Source organism: Ranitomeya variabilis, chromosome 5, assembly GCF_051348905.1.
Source record: "Ranitomeya variabilis isolate aRanVar5 chromosome 5, aRanVar5.hap1, whole genome shotgun sequence".
Classification (NCBI taxonomy): Eukaryota; Metazoa; Chordata; class Amphibia; order Anura; family Dendrobatidae; genus Ranitomeya; species Ranitomeya variabilis.
In genome coordinates, this window is record NC_135236.1 from 516,315,754 (window position 1) to 516,340,791 (window position 25,038).

At 42.8% G+C, this 25,038-nt stretch overlaps 1 long non-coding RNA gene across 1 annotated transcript; it reads right to left on the bottom strand.

Moving 5' to 3' along the window:
- Positions 1-21,446: 21,446 nt before the first annotated feature.
- On the bottom strand, positions 21,447-23,016 carry LOC143773793 (uncharacterized). The gene is made up of 3 exons (XR_013215364.1): positions 22,873-23,016; positions 22,678-22,800; positions 21,447-21,851 (listed from the first exon to the last, which is right to left on the bottom strand). It is a non-coding gene; the product is annotated as an uncharacterized LOC143773793 (long non-coding RNA).
- Between the last annotated feature and the right edge of the window lie 2,022 nt (positions 23,017-25,038).

Below are 25,038 nucleotides of genomic sequence, written 5' to 3' on the forward strand. Positions count from 1 at the left end.
CTCAAGTGGGACATACGTGCGGCATCCGTGTGCCGCCCGTGTGCCCCCTGAGGACCACACGGACTGTGCAGGAGAGACAGCGCTACACTAAGCGCTGTCCCCCCCCGCATGTGGTGCTGAAGGCAGAATTCATCTCTTCTCCCCCAGCGTTCGTTGGAGAGAAGAGATGAAAGATCTTTTTTTTTTTGGGGGGGGGAGGTGAAAAATAAAGTTTGCATGTGCCCCCGCCTCCCCCCTCAGTGCGCCGCCTGGCCCCTTGCCGCAGAAATACTCACCTAGCTCCCGCGATGTCTCCTCTGTCCTCTCCGCGCTGGCAGCTTCTCCTGTGTGAGCGGTCACGTGGGACCGCTCATTACAGTCAGGGAATATTCACTGACTGTAATGAGCGGTCCCACGTGACCGCTCACACAGGAGAAGCTGCCAGCGCGGAGAGGACAGAAGAGACATCGCTGGAGCTAGGTGAGTATTTCTGCGGCAAGGGGCCAGGCGGCGCACTGCGGGGGGGGAGGCTGGGGGCACATGCAAACTTTATTTCCCCCCCCCCAAAAAAAAAAAAAAAAAGAAGATCTTTCATTTCTTCTCTCCGGCGGGGGAGAAGAGATGAATTCCGCCTTCAGCACCACACGGGGGGGACAGCGCTTAGTGTAGTGCTGCCTCTCCTGCGGGCGGTACGTGCACACGGAGGAGAGTGCACACTGTTCTCCGTGTGCACGTGTGCTGTCCGTATTGTGGTCCGTGCTGCCGGTAGAAAACGGACATGTCGACGTGTTTTCAGCACGGACATACGGTCCGTGTGAAAACACGCACATGTGCATAGACCCATTCAGTTTAATGTGTCTACGTGTGTCAGTGTCTCCGGTACGTGAGAAAACTGTCACTACACGTACCGGAGACACTGACGTGTGAAAGAGGCCTAAGAAAGGATATCACATCCAAAACATCGCCACGCCATTGGGCAATAAAGTCCATTTTTCTTCATCTTTTTGTGCTGTTTTCTATTTTTACATTATATATATATATATATATATATATATATATATATATATATATATATATATATATATACGATACACCCCAACAGATTTGTCAGAGAAACTTTAGTCTCCTTTCAGAATCAATATTTTCTATGGCCATTGATTGCAAGCAAGATTTGGATGAGGACCAGGTCCCTTATTCACATTGACGTCACTTTCACACACGGTGAGGTTTTAATACAAGAGGTTAACACCATCCCTGAGGAAGCTCGTGTGAAACGCACGTTGGAGTTTGGGGTGCTTTCAGCATCTCCACTTTGAACCTTAGGTCAGTAACTTCCTTTCATCACTTATTTTCCATGATCCACATTTGTTGTTGCGATATTCATCCTTCACTACTTTTTAGTTACAACTCCTATCTCTACATACCTGTTCTCAGTGCACTTGCATTGTACTGTTGATACATGACCATGTATGGTTCATGGTATCCATGTTCCTGCGCCTCCAAATTTTAAAATTGTTTTTAATTTTTGTCTTTTATATATATTTTTTATTCTGTTTTGTCAATTTGTTGTGCTAAGAATGAAGCAAATAGTTTACAACTTTTAGAATATTTAAGCAATTTTTTAGGTTTTATGTGCTCCATTCATTTGCATGCATACCAACTTAAACTCTAGTTCATTTTTTTTGGGTTAAGTTACAGGTTTCTGCACTGGGCATTATGTTTCAATAGCTTCCCACTGGCTGAGTATCCGTATTCGGGACTTGGTCCTGCTCAGCCCTTATTCACATTGGCGTCACTTTGACATACTGTATGTTAAGGTTTTAATACTAAAGGTTAGAACCGTCCCAACATGGGTACACCTTGGCTTTTATGCTTTTTTTAATCAAAAACAGTGTTTCCTAAGTACCCTATGTCATTTATATGCACTATAGCTTTTACTTATTCACTTACAACCGGGTATATGTTCAGTTTGTTTCAGTCTTAGGTTTTGTCTGTTTAATGGCCAGTGTGAACATGCTCCTATAGTTTGCATGCATACCAGCCTATACACCAGTTCATTTTTTCAGTTAAGCAAAGTGTGCTGTATGGATGTAGCTTACAATAATCAAAAAGCGATAGTCCGAATAGTAAATACCTCATAAAGTACAAAGTAGAGTCCATAAATATCATTCTGACACACTTCTATGCAGATATATGGAGTGCCATCCTAAGATATTAAGGCACTTAAACTCTTAACTTATTACAGACTGCATAGAAAAACATCAAACAGCTTTGACATACAGATCATCTGTCTTCCACATTGCTGTGAACACTTTGATCATATTCACACAATCATCCAATATTAAACAGCATTTCACTCTCCAGTAGGTCTGCCAAGTTTTAAAAACATTTCACACACACAATGATTTGTGGAAAGTATTCGGTTAAATATCATTGTTGCCAATTCCCAATTTACTAACTGTCAGTAAAAGTGTAAAGAAACATCATTCATCATAGGGAACAGAAGAAGTGATAGGGCAGTAAAAACATTTGCTGACATAGGTATGAGAACCCTCATCCTGCTGATGCCCCAATACTGAGCCGCTGCTGCCTTATGTGTCCCTATTAGGGTTGAGCGACTTTTGCTTTTTTAGGATCGGGTCGGGTTTCATGAAACCCGACATTGCTGTAAGTCAACTTTTGAAAATGTCTGATCCGTTTCGCTGGTACTATGTGCCTTCTAAACTCTAAAGCAACCCTCTAGAATATAGTAATGCTGGGTGCAAGTGCCCTAGAAAACAGTGCCCACAGTTTGTCCCCTAAAAAGTAATATTGCCCTCTGTGTGCCCCTTTGACAGTCACAGTAACCTGAGTTCCCCTATAACAATAAGTGCCCACTTTACATTTAATAACGTCCCGAGTCTCCCCCTATACACAGTATGATGCTCTCTTATACTCAGGATAATGCCCCCTCACTGTATATATACTGACCGCTTAATATCCTCCCAAACTATTTAATGGCTCCAACACTGTATGATGGCCCCGTCACTACAATCCCCACACTATATGATGGCCCCCTAGTTAGCCTCCATATAGCATAATACACCAGATAGTCCTCAATACAGTATAATGCACTCCCCATAGACCTCAATATAGTATAATGCACTCCCCATAGGCAGAATTTGTAGTATAATGCACTCCCCATAGGCAGAATTTATAGTATAATGCGCTCCCCATAGGTCTCCATATAGTATAATGCACTCCCCATAGGTCTCCCTCTATCTATATAATCGTCTAAGGGGTATTTTCGTCTGTCTGTCTGTTTGTCTGTCTGTAATGGAAATCCTGCGTCACTGATTGGTCGCAACCAATCAGCGTCAGGCTTAGTCCGGCCGCGAATTGGCCCCTCCCTACTCTCCTCCACTCAGTGCCCCCTCCCTACTCCCCTCCAGTCAGCGCCAGTGTGTCGCCCCATCCCGGACCAACTTTTTACTCTTGATGCTGCCTATGCAGCATCAAAAGTAAATAGATATAATGTTAAAAATAATTTAAAAATATAAAAAATTGTGCTATTCTCACCTTCGGCCGTCCACCGATGAGCGCAATGCTGCCGCCAGCTTCCGTTCCCAGTGATTCATTGCGAAATTACCCAGATGACTTAGTGGTCTCACTGGGAACGGAAGCTGGCGGCAGCATCGCGCGCATCGGCACAGCTTCGCTGGATGCCAGAGGGTGAGTATATAACTATTTTTATTTTTATTTTTTTTTTAACAGGGATATGGTGCCCACACTGCTATATACTATTTGGGCTGTGTTATATACTGCGTGGCCTGTGTTATTTACTGTGTGGGCTGTGTTATATACTACGTGGGCTGTGTTATATATTACATGTAGTTTTAGAATTATACCGCACTCACAAGTGGAATATCATGCAACAAATAGACAATTTATTGTGTACAACAATAGTATAGCATCACTGTACAGAATATAAATCTAAAGCGTTATAACTAAATGACGTTTCGGACCCTCCGGGTCCTTAATCATATATCGCTGCGGAAAGAAAAAGAAAAAACATGCCACATATAAAATAATACAGATTTACAAAAAAATAAACATAAGATCATGTACATAGTATGTGGTACACAATAGGCTGAGGAACCCAAGAATAGTTTCCCTAAGGACCAAAAAATCTAAAGTAGAGAAGTAACACCAATATAAAGCCGTGTCTGAATATATCACCTTAAAACACACTTGTGTGAGGAGAGAGCACTATAAGATTTACCTTTGGTAGAGTGATGTGTGGTATATGAATATACCCAAAAGGGGTCTCAAATCAACGTATTAAGTCCGTATGCTGTAGGAGATAGTATATGGATTAGAGAAAGCTTAGTGCATGGAGCACATGAGAGTATAGTAATATGTTACCTAGGTAAGTGGATAGCAGCGTTTGTGTAGGGAATATGACACATAAGATGCACCTATGGAGTAATGGCATAAAAGATGCAGTATGTCAGGGGTTAATCCTACTCTGAGGATAGAGTGCTCACCTTCTCATAGGCAGCCTCTGTAATATAATGTAGCCCCCCTCATAGGCAGCCTATATATTATAATGCAGCCCCCTCTCATAAGTAGCCTCTGTAATATAATGCAGCCCCCTCTCAATGGCAGTCTCTGTAATATAATGTAGCTTCCCTCTCATAGGCAGCCTATATATTATAATGTAACCCTCTCTCATTGGCAGCCTCTATAATATAATGCAGCCCCCTCTCATAGGCAGCCTATATATTACAATGCAGCCCCCTCTCATAGGCAGCCTCTCTATTATAATGCAGGCCCCTCTCATAGGCAGCCTCTCTATTATAGTGCAGCCCCCTCTCATAGGCAGCCTCTGTAATATAATGCAGCCCCCCTCTCATAGTCAGCCTCTGTAATAAAATGTAGCCCCCCTCTCATAGGCAGCCTATATATTATAATGCAGCCCCCCTCTCATAAGCAGTCTCTCTATTATAATGCAGCCCCCTTCTCATAGGCAGCCTCTGTAATATATAATGTAGCCCCCTCTCATAGGCAGCCTCTGTAATATAATGTAGCCACCCTCATAGGCAGCCTATATATTATAATGCAGCCCCCTCTCATAAGTAGCCTCTGTAATATAATGCAGCCCCCTCTCAATGGCAGTCTATGTAATATAATGTAGCTCCCCTCTCATAGGCAGCCTATATTTTATAATCCTTTCGTAGAAAAAATGCGGCAGCACTCACCGATCCTGGAGTGATAAAAGTCCTTTTTTCAAACATGTGATGAAGCATCTTCACGGCTCGGGGTTGTGCAGTGACAGCAGGAGTGTACAGGGGTTGACGATGGCCGTTTTGCGCTGTGTCTAGCGCTTCTATGGGTTGGACCCCATCACCCCTACGTCACGGATCGGGATGACTTTAGGCCAACAGACGGCTATCACATGTGCAGGGGGCTTATCTTAGTTATCCCTCCACTTCTACAATGTGATGAAAAAACAACACAAGGCTATTGACCTCTTAGCTTACAGCAGGGGCTTATTTTAGTTATCCCACTGCTCTTCAATATACCATGAACTGCAGGGAATTATGTATATCCCGCTTTACAGTTCCGCTTGAACTTGCAGCTCTCTGGCGCCCCCCTTACCCTCAGGTCAGATTAGGTACTGCACCTAGGGTAATTAGTCGCCAGAAAGGCTGCCTGCTATGTACTGGCTATTGGGCACGCTGCAGCGAGGCGATATAACTACTCCCACTCAGGCAGGAACAATAATTATCAACGCCGCCGTCGCTACAACGACTCCCAAAGGCACAGAATGGGATATGCTGCCACCAGCAAACGAGAGGGGGAAAAAAAAAAGTGAGATCTAAAAGCTAGCCTTCTATAAATGTAGACATAGCTTGGGGAAGCATTCGTGCAGGGGTTCATTCGTGCACTGTTATTCGTGTACATTTATTCAAAGTACTTTTTCTAAGTACTCGCAGTTATAACATGGCAGTTAGACAGGGCAGGAGACAGGTAAGACAATCTAAATATATTCCCTATTCATTTGGAACAGAACAAATACTCACCATATGTATATGTATAATCTATATCCTGGCTGCCGCATTCACACACTTTCATCGCCCTTGCATTAACTCTCTACACTCCATCCATATCGGCCCCTCTGTCCTTGCCTCTCCTATGTATAGCACTCATGCTCTGTTCACACTGCTTAACAGCGCAGATCCATTCAGTCCCACCATCCAACACAAGAGACGCTCTCACAAATCACTTAACCATCTGCTCACTCTTTCTATCCTCCTTCTCCTAGTCCCTGGAGACATCTCTCCCAACCCCGGCCCCCCATGTTATAGCCAGTCAAACCTCCCAACAGCTACACTCAGAAACCCCTCTAACCTTTTTAATATTCCATGCATGCCTTCTGTCTCTTTGAATTGTGCCCTTTGGAATTCTCACTCTGTGTGTAATAAACTCTCCTTCATCCAAGACTTCTTCCTTTCTAATTCTCTTAACCTCTTGGCTCTTACTGAAACCTGGATCCAGCAGTCAGACACCACCGCTGCTGCTGCTCTTTCATATGGTGGACTACACTTTTCTCATACCCCATGATCGGACAACAGAGCAGGTGGAGGTGTTGGTCTGCTCCTTTCGCCCAAATGTACCTTCCAAGTTATCCCCCAAGTACCCTCACTTGTCTTCCCTTCGCTTGAGGTCCATGCTGTCGGACTCTACATCCCCTTCTCCATGTGAGTGGTGGTGGTGTATCATCCTCCAGGCCCCTCTCATCACTTCCTGAATCACTTTGCCACCTGGCTTCCACACTTTCCCTCCAGTGACACCCCCACCCTCATCACGGGTGATTTCAAGATCCCCATTGCTTCTCCCCTCTCCCCATCTGCTTCTCACCTTTTATCTCTAACCTCCTCTTTCGGCCTCTCGCAGCATACTAACTCTCCAACACATGAAGATGGAAACTCCTTCGACTTAGTCTTCTCCCGGCTTTGCTCAGTGGATGATTTCACAAACTCCCCTCTCCCGCTCTCTGACCACAACCTTCTTTCATTCTCAATCAAGCACTGCCATCCCGCTCAGGTCACCCCCACTTTCCACATTTATAGAAACATACAGGCCATTAACACCCAGAAACTTATGAAGAACTTGCAGTCCTCATTGGCCCCAATCTCCTCCATCTCATGTCCTGATTATGCTCTGAAGCATTACAATGAAACCCTGCAAAGTGCCCTGGATGAAGCTGCACCTCCTATACATAGAACAACTTGGCGCAGACAGCGACAACCGTGGCACACGTTGCAAACACGTTTCCTGCAGCGGTGCTCCAGGTGCGCTGAACGTCTGTGGAGAAAATCTAATCTACCCGAAGATTTCATCCATTATAAGTTCATGCTAAAAACATACAACTCTGCCCTTCACCTCTCCAAACAAACCTATTTCAACACCCTCATCACCTCACTATCCAATAACCCTAAACTTCTCTTTGACACTTTCCAGTCCCTACTCAACCCAAGAGTGCAGGCCCCAACCACGGATCTCCGTGCTGACGATCTGGCCAATTACTTCAAAGAAAAAATTGAGCACATTCGACAGGAAATCATCTCCCAGTCTCTTCATACCATGAACTGTCCTCCCTCCCCCACTGCATCTAGTTCACTCTCTGACTTTGAACCAGTTACAGAAGAAGAAGTAATCAGGCTCCTTGCATCTTCTCGCCCAACCACTTGCACCAGTGACCCCATTCCGTCACATCTCCTCCAGTCCCTTTCCCTGGCTGTCACCTCTCACCTAACAAAAATATTCAACCTTTCTCTCACTTCCGGTATTTTTCCATCCTCATTTAAGCATGCCATGATACATCCATTACTTAAAATACCATCCCTCGATCAAAACTGTGCCGCTAATTATAGACCTGTCTCTAATCTTCCCTTCATCTCCAAACTCCTCGAACGCCTGGTCCACTCCCGTCTTACCCGCTATCTCTCAGATAACTCTCTTCTCGACTCTCTTCAATCTGGTTTCCGCTCTTTACACTCTACTGAAAGTGCCCTCACTAAAAACTGAGCTCCTCGTGTTCTCTCCCTCTATTAACCTACCTTTGCCTGACATTGCCATCTCCTTGTGCATTTCCACCATTACTCCAAAGCAACATGCCCGCTGCCTTTGGGTCATACTTGATTCGGAGCTTTCATTCACCCCCCACATCCGATCACTGGCTCGCTCTTCTTAGTGCATCTCAAAAACATTTCTAGAATTCGCCCTTTTCTTACTTTGGACTCTGCAAAAACTCTTACTGTTTCACTTATTCATTCTCATCTGGACTATTGTAACTCTCTACTAATCGGCCTCCCTTTTACCAAACTCTCCCCGCTCCAATCTGTCCTGAATGCTGCTGCCAGAATCATATTCTTCACCAACCGTTACACCGATGCCCCTACCTTGTGCCAGTCATTACACTGGCTACCCATCCACTCCAGAATCCAGTACAAAACTACTACCCTCATCCACAAAGCACTCCATGGCTCAGCACCACCCTACATCTCCTCTCTGGTCTCTGCCTACCACCCTACCCGTGCCCTCTGCTCCGCTAATGACCTCAGGTTAGCATCCTCAATAATCAGAACCTCCCACTCCCGTCTCCAAGATGTTACACGTGCTGCGCCAACTCTTGGGAATGCACTACCTAGGTTAATACGATTAATCCCCACAGTTTTAAGCGCGCCCTAAAAACTCATTTGTTCAGATTGGCCTACCGCCTCAACCCATTAACCTAACTATCCCTGTGTGGCCCATTCAAAAAAAAAAACATACTCAGGTTCCTCGCATCATGTTCTCATACACTTCATGCAGTTAATAGCCTCTGTGTCTGTACTGTTACATACTTAGACAGTTAACTGGTTCATGCAGCTTTACATGAACACCCGAGCCTTACACTATGGCTGGTCCAAATAACTAAAGCAATTGTTACCATCCACCTCTCGTGTCTCCCCTTTTCCTCATAGGTTGTAAGCTTGCGAGCAGGGCCCTCATTCCTACTGGTATCTGTTTTGAACTGTGATTTCTGTTATGCTGTAATGTCTATTGTCTGTACAAGTCCCCTCTATAAGTTGTAAAGCGCTGCGGAATATGTTGGCGCTACATAAATAAAATTATTATTATTATTATTACAGTATTAAGTGCTAGACATAGCGCGACACGGCCGTCGTCGACCCGTGCACACCCCTGCTGTCACTGCACACCCCGAGCCGTGAAGATGCTTCGTCACATGTTTGAATAAAGGACTTTTATCACTCCAGGATTGGTGAGTGCTGCCGCATTTTCTCGACAAAAGGATTGTTACATACTCTATGTTTCATGTGAGCACCCGTGATCAGCAGTCAGGATTTCAGCTGTTCAAGTACGTACTTCGTTCTCTTCCCCACATACCCAAGTTGTGCTGCTCTACATACATGTTCTCTATATATTATAATGTAACCCTCTCTCATAGGCAGCCTCTATAATATAATGCAGCCCCCTCTCATAGGCAGCCTATATATTACAATGCAGCACCCTCTCATAGGCAGCCTCTCTATTATAATGCAGGCCCCCTCATAGGCAGCATCTCTATTATAGTGAAGCCCCCTCTCATAGGCAGCCTCTGTAATATAATGCAGCCCCCCTCTCATTGTCAGCCTCTGTTATATAATGTAGCCCCCCTCTCATAGGCAGCTTATATATTATAATGCAGCCCCCCTCTCATAGGCAGCCTCTGTAATATAATGGGGGTCTCATGGGTAGCCTCTCTATTATAATGCAGCCCCCTCTCATTGGCAGTTTCTCTATTATAATGCAGCCCCCCTCTCATTGGCAGCTTCTCTATTATAATGCAGCCCCCCTCTCATAGGCAGCCTCTCTATTATAATGCAGCCCCCCATAGGCAGCCTCTCCATTAAAATGCAGACCCCCATAGGCAGCCTTTGTATTATAATGCAGCTCCATTAAAAAAAAAATATAAATACTCACCTCTCTTCTTCCTGGTTCCTCCGCTGCTCCGAGCTCCGGCTGATCTGCTGTTAGCAGGCGCCAGGTAGTGACATCATCGTGCCCGCTGTCAGTGTCTGAGTCTGACACTGAGAGGGGGATGATGGGAGAGGGAGCGTAACGCTCCATCTCTCATTAATGTGGTCAGCTTTATTGGCTAGATGCTGATACAGTTGACCCTGCGATGATGGGCGGGGGGCCTACTGCTGACACGGTGCCCCCCCACCTGCTCAGGGGCCCCATAGCGGCCAGGCGGCAGAGCAGGGAGATCGATTCTCCCTGCTCTGCCTCAGAATGTAACTGTATCGGTGCACTGTGCACACCAATACAGTGACAGTAGCATAGCTCTGGGTGGGCCCCCTCAGAGCACGGGGCCTGGGCGATGGCCCCTCCTGCCCCCCCGGTAGCTATGCTACTGACTATATGGTCACCATATGGCGGTAATATCTGTGTTAGTCTTTGTATAGAGATTTTTTACCGGAATAATAATTTGCTGAGGTTCTCCTACATCCACTCTTTGGGTGCACCACCATTGTTGTAATCAGGGTTACCTGGTTAGGGGCCTACTCAAAAGTTTCATCCCCCCTGAACCAAACCACTAGCTACGCCTATGATATAAGACAAGGTGGATTGCAACATTCCAAGCAGAATAGCATCGTATATATTGCAGTCTATAAAACTCACAGATGTGCATGAGGCCTTAATGTCATTCTGTATTTCAATCAAGGTTAACAGCATGTTTTGATGTTCATTAAAAAGTGTAACTCTATGTCTGTGCAACAGGTTTTACTTTGCAGATGTTTTGACGACATTGTGAACTTCATGACTGGCAGCCATGTGTACCTTTCTCTTTCATTGTGTGTAATATATTTAGGATAAAAGTACTGTTAATCTGTCATTCTCATATTGTCAATCATGAAACTCTCCAGTAAACACAGATGATGAATATGTTAGATGCCTAGTTTCTGCAAAATATTCTGAAAAATAGACAACAGGTTACGAATGTTGATTTTATGTCCTTTCTTTATGAAAAGTATACTTAAAAATAATCCATATGTCATGAGACTGAATCACTTTGTCAAAAGCTAAAATATCTATCAGATTTTGGTGAAGTGGGCACTATGTGCACCAAATACTGTATACAGCATAGCAAACTAAAATTTAACATCAACACACACTTGTTATTACACCGGAAACATCTATAGAAACATGAAATGAGGTCATTCGTGAGTCAGAATACAGTAAATCTATCCCTAACCTGCATGATTTTCTCCCAATAAGGAATGCACAACAGAATCTTCCACATTTATTTCAAGAGCATTTACAGTACAATTTTCCTTTAGCCTTTAGACACAGAAGTTTACCTATGTTCGTGCAAGACGTGTGAGATAATTTATTTTTTGCATTCCTAAGTGTCTCAAAAATGTTTTATTTCCATAGAGAAAGACTCAATTCATTATCTAGAATATAATTTCACTTAATAAACAATGAAACTGTCATGGCAGAAGTCCATTATAATTTTATGGCTCTTCACTGAGCATTGAGTAGCTCTGTCGTTTTCATCGGCTTCTGTGTTTATTAATTGACACAGGCATAGTACTTCTGTTTATTAAGCTATGTTTTTTTCTTAAAGATTGAAAACTGCCATGGTTAATAGGAACAGGTTACATTGGCCAGGTTACATTCAAAATGGCAGCCTCCGGAAAAACTGCTTGCTTCGATGGAACACTGCACGTCATATTGACAACCTTCAACAGTCAAGAGCAATAACATCATAATGGTTTCAGCCTAACTATCAGGGTGCTACCATGAGTTACATTGCTTATTAATTGACAAGACATAGTAATTGTGTTTTTTAAAGTTATGGTTTCCTTCTTAAACACTACAAACTGCTAGGGATAACGAGAGCATGTTACCTTGGCCAGGTTTAGTTTAAAATTGAAACCTCCGGAAAAATGTTTGCTTAAAAGGAACACTGTAACAATGACAACTTTCAGCAAGCAAGAACCATGGTATCATAATGGTGACTGCTTAACTCTTTGGGAGCTGCCATGACAGATACATTGTTTATTAATTGGCACGTATTGGCATGTATAGTACATCTGTGTTTTTATGCTATGGTTTCATTCTTAAAGATTGCAAACTGCCATAGTTAATAAGAGCATGTTACCCTTGCCAGGTTTATTTCACAGTTTCAGCCCCCTGGAAAAAATGTTTGCTAAGATGAAACACTGCATGTGTGTTATGACGGCCAAAGATCATTCACTCGGGTAACATACAATCCAGGAAGACAAATACCTGAATCTGACAAGTCTCTGTTCAGACTAGGAAAAGCCCTACTCCGACCCTGGTCCTTGCCTGAAAACAAGCAGTTTAAATTGGATCCTTTAATAAATGGGCAACCAGTGTAATAACTGATAAAGAGCTGACGCGTCCAAGTATCAATTAGCCAGATAGATGACCCTGGCTGCTGCATTAAGGATGGACTGGAGAGGGGAAAGTTGAGTGAGGGGGAGGCCAATTAATAGAGAAGTCAAGGCGGGAGTGGATCAGAGAAACGGTGAGGGTTTTTGTTGTTTCCATGGTGAGAAAGGGGCGGATTCTAGAGATGTTCTTTAGGTGCAAATGACATGACAAGAGTGGGCAAGAGATTGTATATGGGAGGTGAAGGAAAGATTGGTGTCAAACATAACACCCAGACAGCGCGCCTGCTTCCTAGGCGTTATTATGTTGCCACCCATGGAGAGGGAAATGTCAGATTTTGGAAGGTTAGTAGATGGCGGGAGCTGAAGAAGTTCAGTTTTGGAAAGGTTGACTTTCAGATAGAGAACAGACATGATGTTAGAGACTGTGGACAGACAGTCACTGGTGTTCTGTAGTACAGCAGGAGTAAGGTCAGGGGATGATGTGTATAGTTGTATATCATCAGCACAAAGATGGTACTGAAAGCCAAATCTGCTGATGGTCTGTCCAATTGGGGCCGTGTAGAGAGAGAAGAGAAAGGGCCAAGGACGGAGCCCTGAAGGACCCCAACAGGGAGAGGAAGAGGAGGCTTGTTTAGATGGAACACTGCACTTTTCACAAAGAAGATCTTCAGCAGGGAAGAGCCATGATGTCAGAATGGGCTTCTGCTTAACTCTCTAAGTGCTGGCATAACAATTACATTGTTAATTAATTCACAGTTACATTGTTTATTAATTGACACAGGCATGAATAGTACTTCTGTATTTTAAGCAATGGTTTATTTCTTAAAGATTGCAAACTTCCATAGTTAATGAGAGCATGTTACCCTGGCCAGGTTTAATTCAAAATGGCAGCCCCCCAAAAAAATGTTTGCTTAGATGCAACACTGCACAAGTCACAATGACGATCTTTAGCAGTCGAGAGCCATGACATCTTAATAACTTCTGGTTACCTCTCAGGAAGCTGCCATGACAGTTAAATTGTTTGTTCATTGACATAGCCTGCATATTATTTCTGTTTTTAAGCTATTCTCTCCATTTTAAAGCATAATGCATTGGCTAAGGATAGGTTGATCCCCAATGCAGACCTTCAAAAGTATAGAGACATGATGTCATAATGGGCTTCTTCTTAACTCTGGAGGAGCTGCCATCACATTGTTTATTAATTGACATAGTCATGCGTACTACTTCTGTTTTCAAAGCTATGGTTTTCTTCTTAAAGAATGAAATATTCAGTGGTTAATGAAAGCATGTTACCCTGACCAGTTTAATTTAAAATGGCAGATTCCAGAAAAAATGTTTGTATAGATGGAACAATATACGTGTAACAATAACAACCTTAAGCAGTCATGAGCTATGACATTATAATGGCTTCTGCTTAACACTTGGAGCTGCAATGACAGCTACATTTTTTATTAATTGACACAGCCATGTATTTCTATTTTTAAGCTATTGTCTCCTTTTTAAACAGGGCTTCATGCATTGGCTGATGAGAGCATTATCCCCAAGTTAGATCAAAATGAAAATAGCAGCCTCCAGAAAAAAAACTTGTGTAGATGGAAGACTGCATATGTCACAATGCATACCTTGAGCAGCCAAGAGCCCAAATGTCATATTATTCTTCTGCTTAACTTAACTCTCAGGGAATGGCAATGAAAGTTACCTTGTTTATTAATAGAAAAAAAAATTGCATACTGTGATGCTAGTCACTTCTCATGGCCAAGCTGGCCAAGCCGTGAGTCAGAATAGTCAAGGAGTCCAAGGTTAGAACCCAGGAGGGTACGTCATAAACAGAAGGAAGAGACAAAAGAGTGGTCAGGTAAGGTTTCAAAGTCAGAATAACAGGAGGATATGATAATGGATCAGAGCGGAAGGGGTTAAGCAGACGGATGGTCAGAAAGAAGTCCAAGGCCAGGCAACAAAAGATCAAGCATACAGAACTCAAGGCACAGGAAGCACAAACCTCACTAGCTGAATATTTTTTTAAATATTAGGATAACCTCAACCATAATAATTATATGCACATTACATATGCGATTATGCTGGCTGGTGCCTCCCTGCAGAAGGTTTTTATTAGTATGTATAAAAAATATTCATTATGCTAACCTTTTTCAACTAGAATAAGTGATTTCATTTGTTTAACCCCTTAATGACCAGAGATATTTTTAGTTTTGCATTTTTATTTTTTGCTCCCCTTATACCTAGAGCCATAACTTTTTAATTTTTTGGTCAGAATTGCCATATGAGGGCTTGTTTATTGTGGGACGTGTTGTACTTTTGAACGACATCATTGGTTTTAGCAAATTGTGTACTGGAAAACGGGAAAAAAATTCCAAGTGCGGTAAAATTGCAAAAAAAGTGTAATCCCATAGTTGTTTGTTTGTTTTTTACCATGTTCACTAAATGCTAAAACTGACCTTCACTATGGTTCTCCAGGTCATTATGAGTTTCTAGACACCAAATATGTCTAGGTTTTTTTTTATTTAAGTGGTGAAAAAAGATTCCAAATTTTGTTTAACCCCTTCACCCCCAAGGGTGGTTTGCACGTTAATGACCGGGCCAATTTTTACAATTCTGACCACTGTCCCTTTAGGAGGTTATAACTCTGGAACGCTTCAACGGATCTTGGCGATTCTGACACTGTTTTCTTGTGACATATTGTACTTCATGATAGTGGTAAAATTTCTTCGATATAACTTGCGTTTATTTGTGAAAAAAACGGAAATTTGGCGAAAATTTTGAAAATTTTGCAATTTTCCAACTTTGAATTTTTATGCCCTTAAATCACAGACATATGTCACGCAAAATACTTAATAAGTAACATTTCCCACATGTCTACTTTACATCAGCACAATTTTGGAACCAAAATTTTTTTTTGTTAGGGAGTTATAAGGGTTAAAAGTTGACCAGAAATTTCTCATTTTTACAACACCATTTTTTTTTAGGGACCACATCTCATTTGAAGTCATTTTGAGGGGTCCATATGATGGAAAATACCCAAGTGTGACACCATTCTAAAAACTGCACCCCTCAAGGTGCTCAAAACCACACTCAAGAAGTTTATTAACCCTTCAGGTGTTTCACAGGAATTTTTGGAATGTTTAAATAAAAATGAACATTTAATTTTTTTTCACACAAAATTTATTTCAGCTCCAATTTGTTTTATTTTACCAAGGGTAACAGGAGAAAATAGACTGCAAAAGTTGTTGTACAATTTGTCCTGAGTACGCTGATACCCCATATGTGGGTGTAAACCATTGTTTGGGCGCATGGCAGAGCTTGGAAGGGAAGGAGCGCCATTTGACTTTTCAATGCAAAATTTACTGGAATTGAGATGGGACGCCATGTTGCGTTTGGAGAGCCCCTGATGTGCCTAAACATTGAAACCCCCTACAAGTGACACCATTTTGGAAAGTAGACCCCCTAAGGAACTTATCTAGATGTGTGGTGAGCACTTTGACCCACCAAGTGCTTCACAGAAGTTTATAATGCAGAGCCGTAAAAATAAAAAATCATATTTTTTCACAAAAATGATCTTTTCGCCCCCAATTTTTTATTTTCCCAAGGGTAAGAGAAGAAATTGGTCCCCAAAAAATGTTGTGCAATTTGTCCTGAGTACGCAGATACCCCATATGTTGGGGTAAACCACTGTTTGGGCGCATGGCAGAGCTTGGAAGGGAAGGAGCGCCATTTGACTTTTCAATGCAAAATTGACTGGAATTGAGATGGGACGCCATGTTGCGTTTGGAGAGCCCCTGATGTGCCTAAACATTGAAACCCCCTACAAGTGACACCATTTTGGAAAGTAGACCCCCTAAGGAACTTATCTAGATGTGTGGTGAGCACTTTGACCCACCAAGTGCTTCACAGAAGTTTATAATGCAGAGCCGTAAAAATAAAAAATCATATTTTTTCACAAAAATGATCTTTTCGCCCCCAATTTTTTATTTTCCCAAGGGTAAGAGAAGAAATTGGTCCCCAAAAAATGTTGTGCAATTTGTCCTGAGTACGCAGATACCCCATATGTTGGGGTAAACCACTGTTTGGGCGCATGGCAGAGCTCGGAAGTGAAGGAGCGCCATTTGACTTTTCAATGCAAAATTGACTGGAATTGAGATGGGACACCATGTTGCGTTTGGAGAGCCCCTGATGTGCCTAAACATTGAAACCTCCTACAAGTGACACCATTTTGGAAAGTAGACCCCCTAAGGAACTTATCTAGATGTGTGGTGAGCACTTTGACCCACCAAGTGCTTCACAGAAGTTTATAATGCAGAGCCGTAAAAATAAAAAATCATATTTTTTCACAAAAATGATCTTTTCGCCCCCAATTTTTTATTTTCCCAAGGGTAAGAGAAGAAATTGGTCCCCAAAAAATGTTGTGCAATTTGTCCTGAGTACGCAGATACCCCATATGTTGGGGTAAACCACTGTTTGGGCGCATGGCAGAGCTTGGAAGGGAAGGAGCGCCATTTGACTTTTCAATGCAAAATTGACTGGAATTGAGATGGGACGCCATGTTGCGTTTGGAGAGCCCCTGATGTGCCTAAACATTGAAACCCCCCACAAATGACACCATTTTGGAAATTAGACCCCCTAAGGAACTTATCTAGATGTGTTTTGAGAGCTTTGCACCCCCAAGTGTTTCACTACAGATTATAACGCAGAGCCGTGAAAATAAAAATTCTTTTTTTTTTCACAAAAATGATTTTTTAGCCCCCAGCTTTGTATTTTTACAAGGGTAACAGAATAAATTGGACCCTACAAGTTGTTGTCCAATTTGTCCTGAGTACGCTGATACCCCCTATGTGGGGGGTAACCACTGTTTGGGCACATGACAGAGCTCGGAAGGGAAGGAGCGCCATTTGGAATGCAGACTTAAATGGATTGGTCTGCAGGCGTCACGTTGCATTTGCAGAGCCCCTGATGTACCCAAACAGTACAAACCCCCCACAAGTGACCCCATATTGGAAACTAGACCTCCCAAGGAACTTATCTAGATGTGTTGTGAGAACTTTGAACCCCCAAGTGTTTCACTACAGTTTGTAACGCAAAGCCGTGAAAATAAAAATTCTTTTTTTTTTCACAAAAATGATTTTTTAGCCCCCAGCTTTGTATTTTTACAAGGGTAACAGAATAAATTGGACCCTACAAGTTGTTGTCCAATTTGTCCTGAGTATGCTGATACCCCCTATGTGGGGGGTAACCACTGTTTGGGCACATGACAGAGCTCGGAAGGGAAGGAGCGCCATTTGGAATGCAGACTTAAATGGATTGGTCTGCAGGCGTCACGTTGCATTTGCAGAGCCCCTGATGTACCCAAACAGTACAACCCCCCCACAAGTGACCCCATATTGGAAACTAGACCTCCCAAGGAACTTATCTAGATGTGTTGTGAGAACTTTGAACCCCCAAGTGTTTCACTACAGTTTGTAACGCAAAGCCGTGAAAATAAAAATTCTTTTTTTTTTTCACAAAAATGATTTTTTAGCCCCCAGCTTTGTATTTTTACAAGGGTAACAGAATAAATTGGACCCTACAAGTTGTTGTCCAATTTGTCCTGAGTACGCTGATACCCCCTATGTGGGGGGTAACCACTGTTTGGGCACATGACAGAGCTCGGAAGGGAAGGAGCGCCATTTGGAATGCAGACTTAAATGGATTGGTCTGCAGGCGTCACGTTGCATTTGCAGAGCCCCTGATGTACCCAAACAGTACAACCCCCCCACAAGTGACCCCATATTGGAAACTAGACCTCCCAAGGAACTTATCTAGATGTGTTGTGAGAACTTTGAACCCCCAAGTGTTTCACTACAGTTTACAACGCAGAGCCGTGAAAATAAAACATATTTTTTTCCCACAAAAATGATTTTTAGCCCCCCAAATTTTTATTTTCCCAAGGATAACAAGAGAACTTGGACCGCAGAAGTTGTTGTTCAATTTGTCCCGAGTACGCTGATAACCCATATGTTGGGGTAAACCCCTTTTTGGACGCACGGGAGAGCTCGGAAGGGAAGGAGCACTGTTTTACTTTTTCAACGCAGAATTGGCTGGAATTGAGATCGGACGCCATGTCGCGTTTGGAGAGCCCCTGATGTGCCTGAACAGTGGAAACTCCCCAATTCTACCTGAAACCCTAACCCAAACACACCCCTAACCCTAATCCCAACGGTAACCCTAACCCTACCCCTAACCTCACCTCTAACCGTTTAATGAACATTTTCTGACAGTCATAAGTGCCACGTATTTAAGTGCCACATATTTAAGTGCCACGTATTTAAGTGCCACGTGTTTCAGTGCCACGTGTTTCAGTGCCACGTGTTTCAGTGCCACGATATTTCAGTGCCACGTATTTCAGTGCCACGTACTATAAATACTATAACTATGTGGTTATACGTGGCACTGAAATATCGTGGCACGTAAATACGTGGCACTTAAGTACGTGGCACTTAAGTACGTGGCACTTAAATACGTGGCACGTAAATACGTGGCACGTAAATACGTGGCACGTAAATACGTGGCACTTAAGTACGTGGCACTTAAGTAAGTGGCACTTAAGTACGTGGCACTTAAGTACGTGGCACTTAAGTACGTGGCACTTATATACGTGGCACTTATATACGTGGCACTTATATACGTGGCACTTATATACGTGGCACTTATATACGTGGCCACTGAAATATCGTGGCACTTATATACGTATATAAACGTATATTTTAGTGCCACGTATTTCAGGTTAGGGGTAGGGTTAGGGGTAGGGTTTTTTTTGTTTGTTTGTTTTCTTGTGTTTTTCTATAAAAACGCATGCGTCTAAAAACGCATGCGTTTTACCACGTTTACATGCGTTTTTTCACACATGCGTTTTTTAAAAAAACGCATGCAGATAAAAACGCAAGTGTGAAACCAGCCTAAAAGACGCTTTTTATAGCAAAAAAGTTTTTGCGTCTCCACATTTTGAGACCTATAATTTTTCCACATTTTGGTCCACAGAGTCATGTGAGGTCTTGTTTTTTGTGGGACGAGTTGACGTTTTTATTGGTAACATTTTCGGACACGTGACCATTTTTGATCACTTTTTATTCCGATTTTTGTGAGGCAGAATGACCAAAAACCAGCTATTCATGAATTTCTTTTGGGAGAGGCGTTTATACCGTTCCGCGTTTGGTAAAATTGATAAAGCAGTTTTATTCGTCGGGTCAGTACGATTACAGCGATATCTCATTTATATAATTTTTTTATGTTTTGGCGCTTTTATACGATAAAAACTATTTTATAGAAAAAATAATTATTTTGGTATCGCTTTATTCTCAGGACTATAACTTTTTTATTTTTTTGCTGATGATGCTGTATGGCGGCTTGTTTTTTGCGGGACAAGATGACGTTTTCAGCGGTACCATGGTTATTTATATCCGTCTTTTTGATCGCGTGTTATTCCACTTTTTGTTCGGCGGTATGGTAATAAAGCGTTGTTTTTTGCCTCGTTTTTTTTTTTTTTTTCTTACGGTGTTTACTGAAGGGGTTAACTAGTGTGGCAGTTTTATAGGTTGGGTCGTTACGGACGCGGCGATACTAAATATGTGTACTTTTATTGTTTTTTTTATTTTATTTAGATAAAGAAATGTATTTATGGGAATAATATTTTATTTTTTTTTTCATTATTTTGGAATATTTTTTTTTTTTTTTTTTTACACATTTGGAAAAATTTTTTTTTAACTTTTTTACTTTGCCCCAGGGGGGGACAATACAGATCGGTGATCTGTCAGTTTGCATAGCACTCTAAAAACAAAGAAAAAAGAATGGACTAAAACAGGCCTGCACAACCATGTACAAAAAATATCAAAACAAGTTTATTGGACACCACAAAAACAACATTAAAACCATCTAAAATTACAACCATGTGTAAAACACCCAAATATGTCCTGATGTATAAACAGCAATATATATAATATATAACCACCGACCAACCTGAATATAGATGCAGTGATGTGTACCAATAGAACCAAGCATGTCTCAAATACGAACAATATATTGTGCGTTTTTATGCATACCAGGTATATGACATGCAATGCAAAGCTCCGAATACGTTACCGACTGGTGATAAACTGTGTGGCAAATGCACCATCAAGGAGTGTATCTCGGATCAGGAGATGACCCTGGTATATAAGATAAGGTTCCCTTCAGGGGGCCCTATATGGCTGGTACGCCATCAATGCTGATTCCTAGCCGAGTCAGAGTCATGATGCATAAAAGTCAGAGGGTCGGAGGATAAAGCTCTTAGCTGCGAGGCCACATGCCAAAAATGGCCGATAAGTGGTCAGGAGAGGGTGTAGTAAACGAAACCCCACGCGTATCGCCGCCACAGCGGCTTCATCAGGGGAAGTGGGGTATGTGGTGTACAACCTACATATAAATAGACTGATAAATGCATGAAATAACATACCGGTGTGCTGCATCATAGAGAAGCAGGAGAGAGGCGGGGTAAATGCCCGGCCGCATGTGAAGAGAGAGGAGAAGGTACGGAGGCCTCCGTAGGACAAGAGCAGCGCGTGCGCAGATGCGGCTCAGTGTCCGAGCCACACTGCGCATGCGTCAAGATATCTGGGCCGCAGAACAACCGGCCAAATGCCGGGGTAGAAAAAATGTGTGTGACGAAACAGGAAGGTATCTCACCCATCCTGTGAATACTAGAGATGGGGAAATGGTGTTAAATGTGAGCATACATGGGCATCCCATAGAGGGACCCACTATGAGAGATGGTAAATCTAAAAGAAAATGATGATGAAAATGCATCATAAAAAAATATAATAGCTATTTTGCAAAAGGACCAAACCTGAAAAAGAAAACAAATTATCAAGAGACAGATACAGACGTATCATTAGATCAATAGAGAATAGTTGAAATCTCTACACTGCTGGAGAAACTCAAAATATGAGTCCCAAAAGGGTGTCGCCTGCATATGTCCATAAAGATAGTTCTTCATCCGGGCTGTAGTCCCACATTGAATAATGTAGAGTAAAAAGTGTCACTTTTAGATACTCCAGTATAGTTGGAGCTACTAAGGCATTGGAGGTAGCTGTAAACAGATAAGGTAACACCAGTCATGTATAGGAGAAGTCCAATGGCCCACAGATGCAGACGATGGTATAGATGACATGATCTGAGTCAAATTGTTGCAGGCATCTCGTGTCGCATGAAGTAAGTCCAATGGCCAGAGTTCTTTAGATCCGAGGGAATTCACTGTAGAGCTATTTTTGGTCCACGGTAGCCAAAGGTCCCCAGCAACCTGAAATCTCGTAGATGATGAACATAACACAGGCTACAATTATACTCAATGTAAAGTCTCGTAGGGCAACCGTTAGCAGGAGATGACCCAATCAAAGGCTGGAAGAAAAGAAAGGAAATAAGCACCCATAAAAAAGTGTAAACCATATCTTTAAAGTCGCAAATAGGTCAAAATAAAAATAAAAATACCTGCTAACGTATCCACTGCACCTACAAAAACATGAGACTACTGTCCCAGGAACCCCGTGAAAAGGAGTTCCTCATTCAAACCCACCGGGGTCACTGTGTGCAGCCTGAAGATCCATTTAGACTCTATTTGAAGAAGGAGCCTACTTTTGTTACCCCCTCTCTCATTTGGAATCAGCCTCTGTAGGCCCACCACCTTCAAATTGGCTGAGGAACCCCCATGTTTGGCCAAAAAGTGTTCAGCCACTGGGGTAAGAGTCTTGCCCTTTCTTTGATCTGAAGCTGCCAAATGTATAGTGGAGATATGTTTTTGGGCACGCTTCCTGAGCTCCTGAGTGGTTTGCCCAACATATATCATCCTACAGGAACAGATCAGAGCATAGACCACATCCCTGGATTTACAATTGATGTAGGACTTGAGGGGGTGTCTAGTCAGCAAGGTAGGGTGCAGAAAGAGGTCACGAGTAGGTACCATGTGGGGACAGATGTTACAGTCCCCACATGGAAACGAGCCTTTCAAAACGATACCTCTGTTAAGTTTGCACGTGGGTCTCTTAAAATGACTCCGAGTAAGGATATCCCTGAGGTTTGGAGCCCGTCGGGCTGTAAGGAGGGGTCTACTACTGGTGACCTCCGACGTGTGTGTATCTGTTTGGAGGATCTGCCAGTGCCTGGACAAAATGTCACTGACCTGTTTCCAATTGCTGTTAAAATCAGTGATAAACCTAGTCTGACTCACTTGATTTTGTCTCTTGGAGGACAAAAGTGACCCCTGATCTTGTGCCTTTGCCCTCTGGTAGGCTGTAGAGATGACGTGTCTAGGGTAGCCCCTATGTCGGAACCGGTCCGAAAGCTCCCGAGCCTGGATTGAAAAATCAGTGTCAAGGGTACAATTCCGTCTTGTACGCAAGAATTGTCCCGTTGGGACACCCACCTTTGTGTGCCAGGGGTGAAAGCTGGAGAATTCTAGAAGCGAGTTTGTAGACGTAGGTTTTCTGAAGAGATCTGTAGCCAAACGTTGTTCATGTGGAAATACCTTTAAATCCAGGAAGGTGGTATCCCTGGTGGATATGGAAAAAGTGAGAAAAATGTTGACAGAGTTAGAGTTTAGATCATTAAAAAATGTAACACATTCCTCTTCAGTGCCCTTCCAGATGATAAAGTGTTTTTGAGATGGCTGGGGCCTCTGTACCTCAAGCGGACAATGACTTCTCAGCATTATGTTCAGATTTAACCAGGGCCCATAAGACTGGTGTGAGGCTCTTGTGGAATATGCGTAGTTTGGAGGAGCACGTTAAGTCGGGTTTTATCCCGAGAGGTCTTCGGTTGTCTATTTTTCCCGCTTGGGAACCCTCAGACACCTTTAAACAAACTTGGGAGCAGGGACTCACACGGTGCTCTGGCATTTTGATTAATTTACTATTAGAGCATGATAAGACATTATTTACAGCAACTAAAAACTCAATTAAAGAGCTAGAATCTAAATTAACCAGCTTTGATGAAGGCTCTGTTATGACCTTTAAGGGTAAATTGAAGGAAACCCTTGATAAATATGAGATTGAAATTACACAGCGTAAAAGGGCAAAATTTCATAGGGACAAAATGGACTTTGAGCAGGGTAGGGCATACAAATGGAGACATTCGGGCAATGCACGAAGACCAAATTCCCACAGGGGTAGCTCACACCCCTCCTCCATGGCCACAATTCCTTCATATAGAGAAGAGAGCTCCAGCGATTTTTTATCTTCCGCCGGGAGCGAGGTCGACCACGGACCAGACGAGGGAGAAAACACAAGAAATGTAACAAAACGGTTTTCACGGAACAGGGGGTACATATCTCCCCATCGCCACAAATATCCCACCAGGCGGAAATAGATGACATGGAGGCGGGTCATCAGGAGGTATCGGGGCATATGCCTGGCTCGACCACACTACAGGTTATAAATCTTTCCAACTATGTCCTTACACCTGTGGAATTGTCCGTGCTTCAAAAAGGACTGTCCTTTGTCCCCACACATATCACAGACAAGTTTACTCTTATTAAGGACTTATATTTGTTTTGCAGGAAATTAACATTTCAAGTCATGTATAGGAGACCCGACATTATGCAGACGATACCCAGTGATGAACGCCAAACCTTTCAGGATTTGGTGGAACTTCTCGAGGAGAATGAACCCAGTTCGATTAGTAGGAGGTTTCCAAATAGAAATAAATCTCTCAAAACTCCATCCTTCTCCTTGGTACCAGCCATAAAAATATTCTTCGAGGTCGTCAAGAGAGACATCATGGCCATGCCTATTCGGGTAAGTGGACCATCGAATTTAAACACAGATGAAAGACGTGCCCTCACTGCCCTACAGAACAATGGGGATTTTACCATCAAGGAGGCAGATAAAGGGGGCAATGTAGTTTTGTGGTCAGTTCAACTTTACGAAACTGAAGCCAAACGACAGCTGGGTAACACACAATATTATCAGAAGCTCCCCTCTGACCCCACCTCCATTTTTCTCCGCAAATATGACCAACTACTTGGTAGGGCATTACAGTATGGCATTATTTCTCCACAGGAGAAACGGTATCTTTGGGTGGACAATCCTGTCACGGCAACATTTTACATGTTGCCGAAAATCCACAAGGACAAGGCCCAACCTCCCGGTAGACCAATCGTGTCAAGTGTGGGCAGCATGTGTGAGAAAGCAGGCGAGTACTTAGATTTCTTTCTGCAGCCTATCGCCTCATCCCTTCCTTCTTTTATTCGTGATTCCTCACACTTTATCAGCATGTGTAGCCAGGTGATACTTCCTAACAACAACAATTTTTTACTAGTCACCTGTGATGTGGAATCACTCTATTCGAATATTGGACATCAGGATGGGATACGGGCTTTAACACACTTTTTGGACAAAAAGACATCTATGGATAGAGATCACGACTCATTTCTCCTTGACCTTATGTCTTTTGTGCTCCACCACAACTTTTTCCTTTTTGACAGAGTCTATTACCTCCAGCGATCGGGCGTGGCGATGGGTGCGAAGTGTGCACCAGCCTATGCCAACATCTTTTTAGGCTGGTGGGAGGAGTTAGTCGTATATTCCTCCCC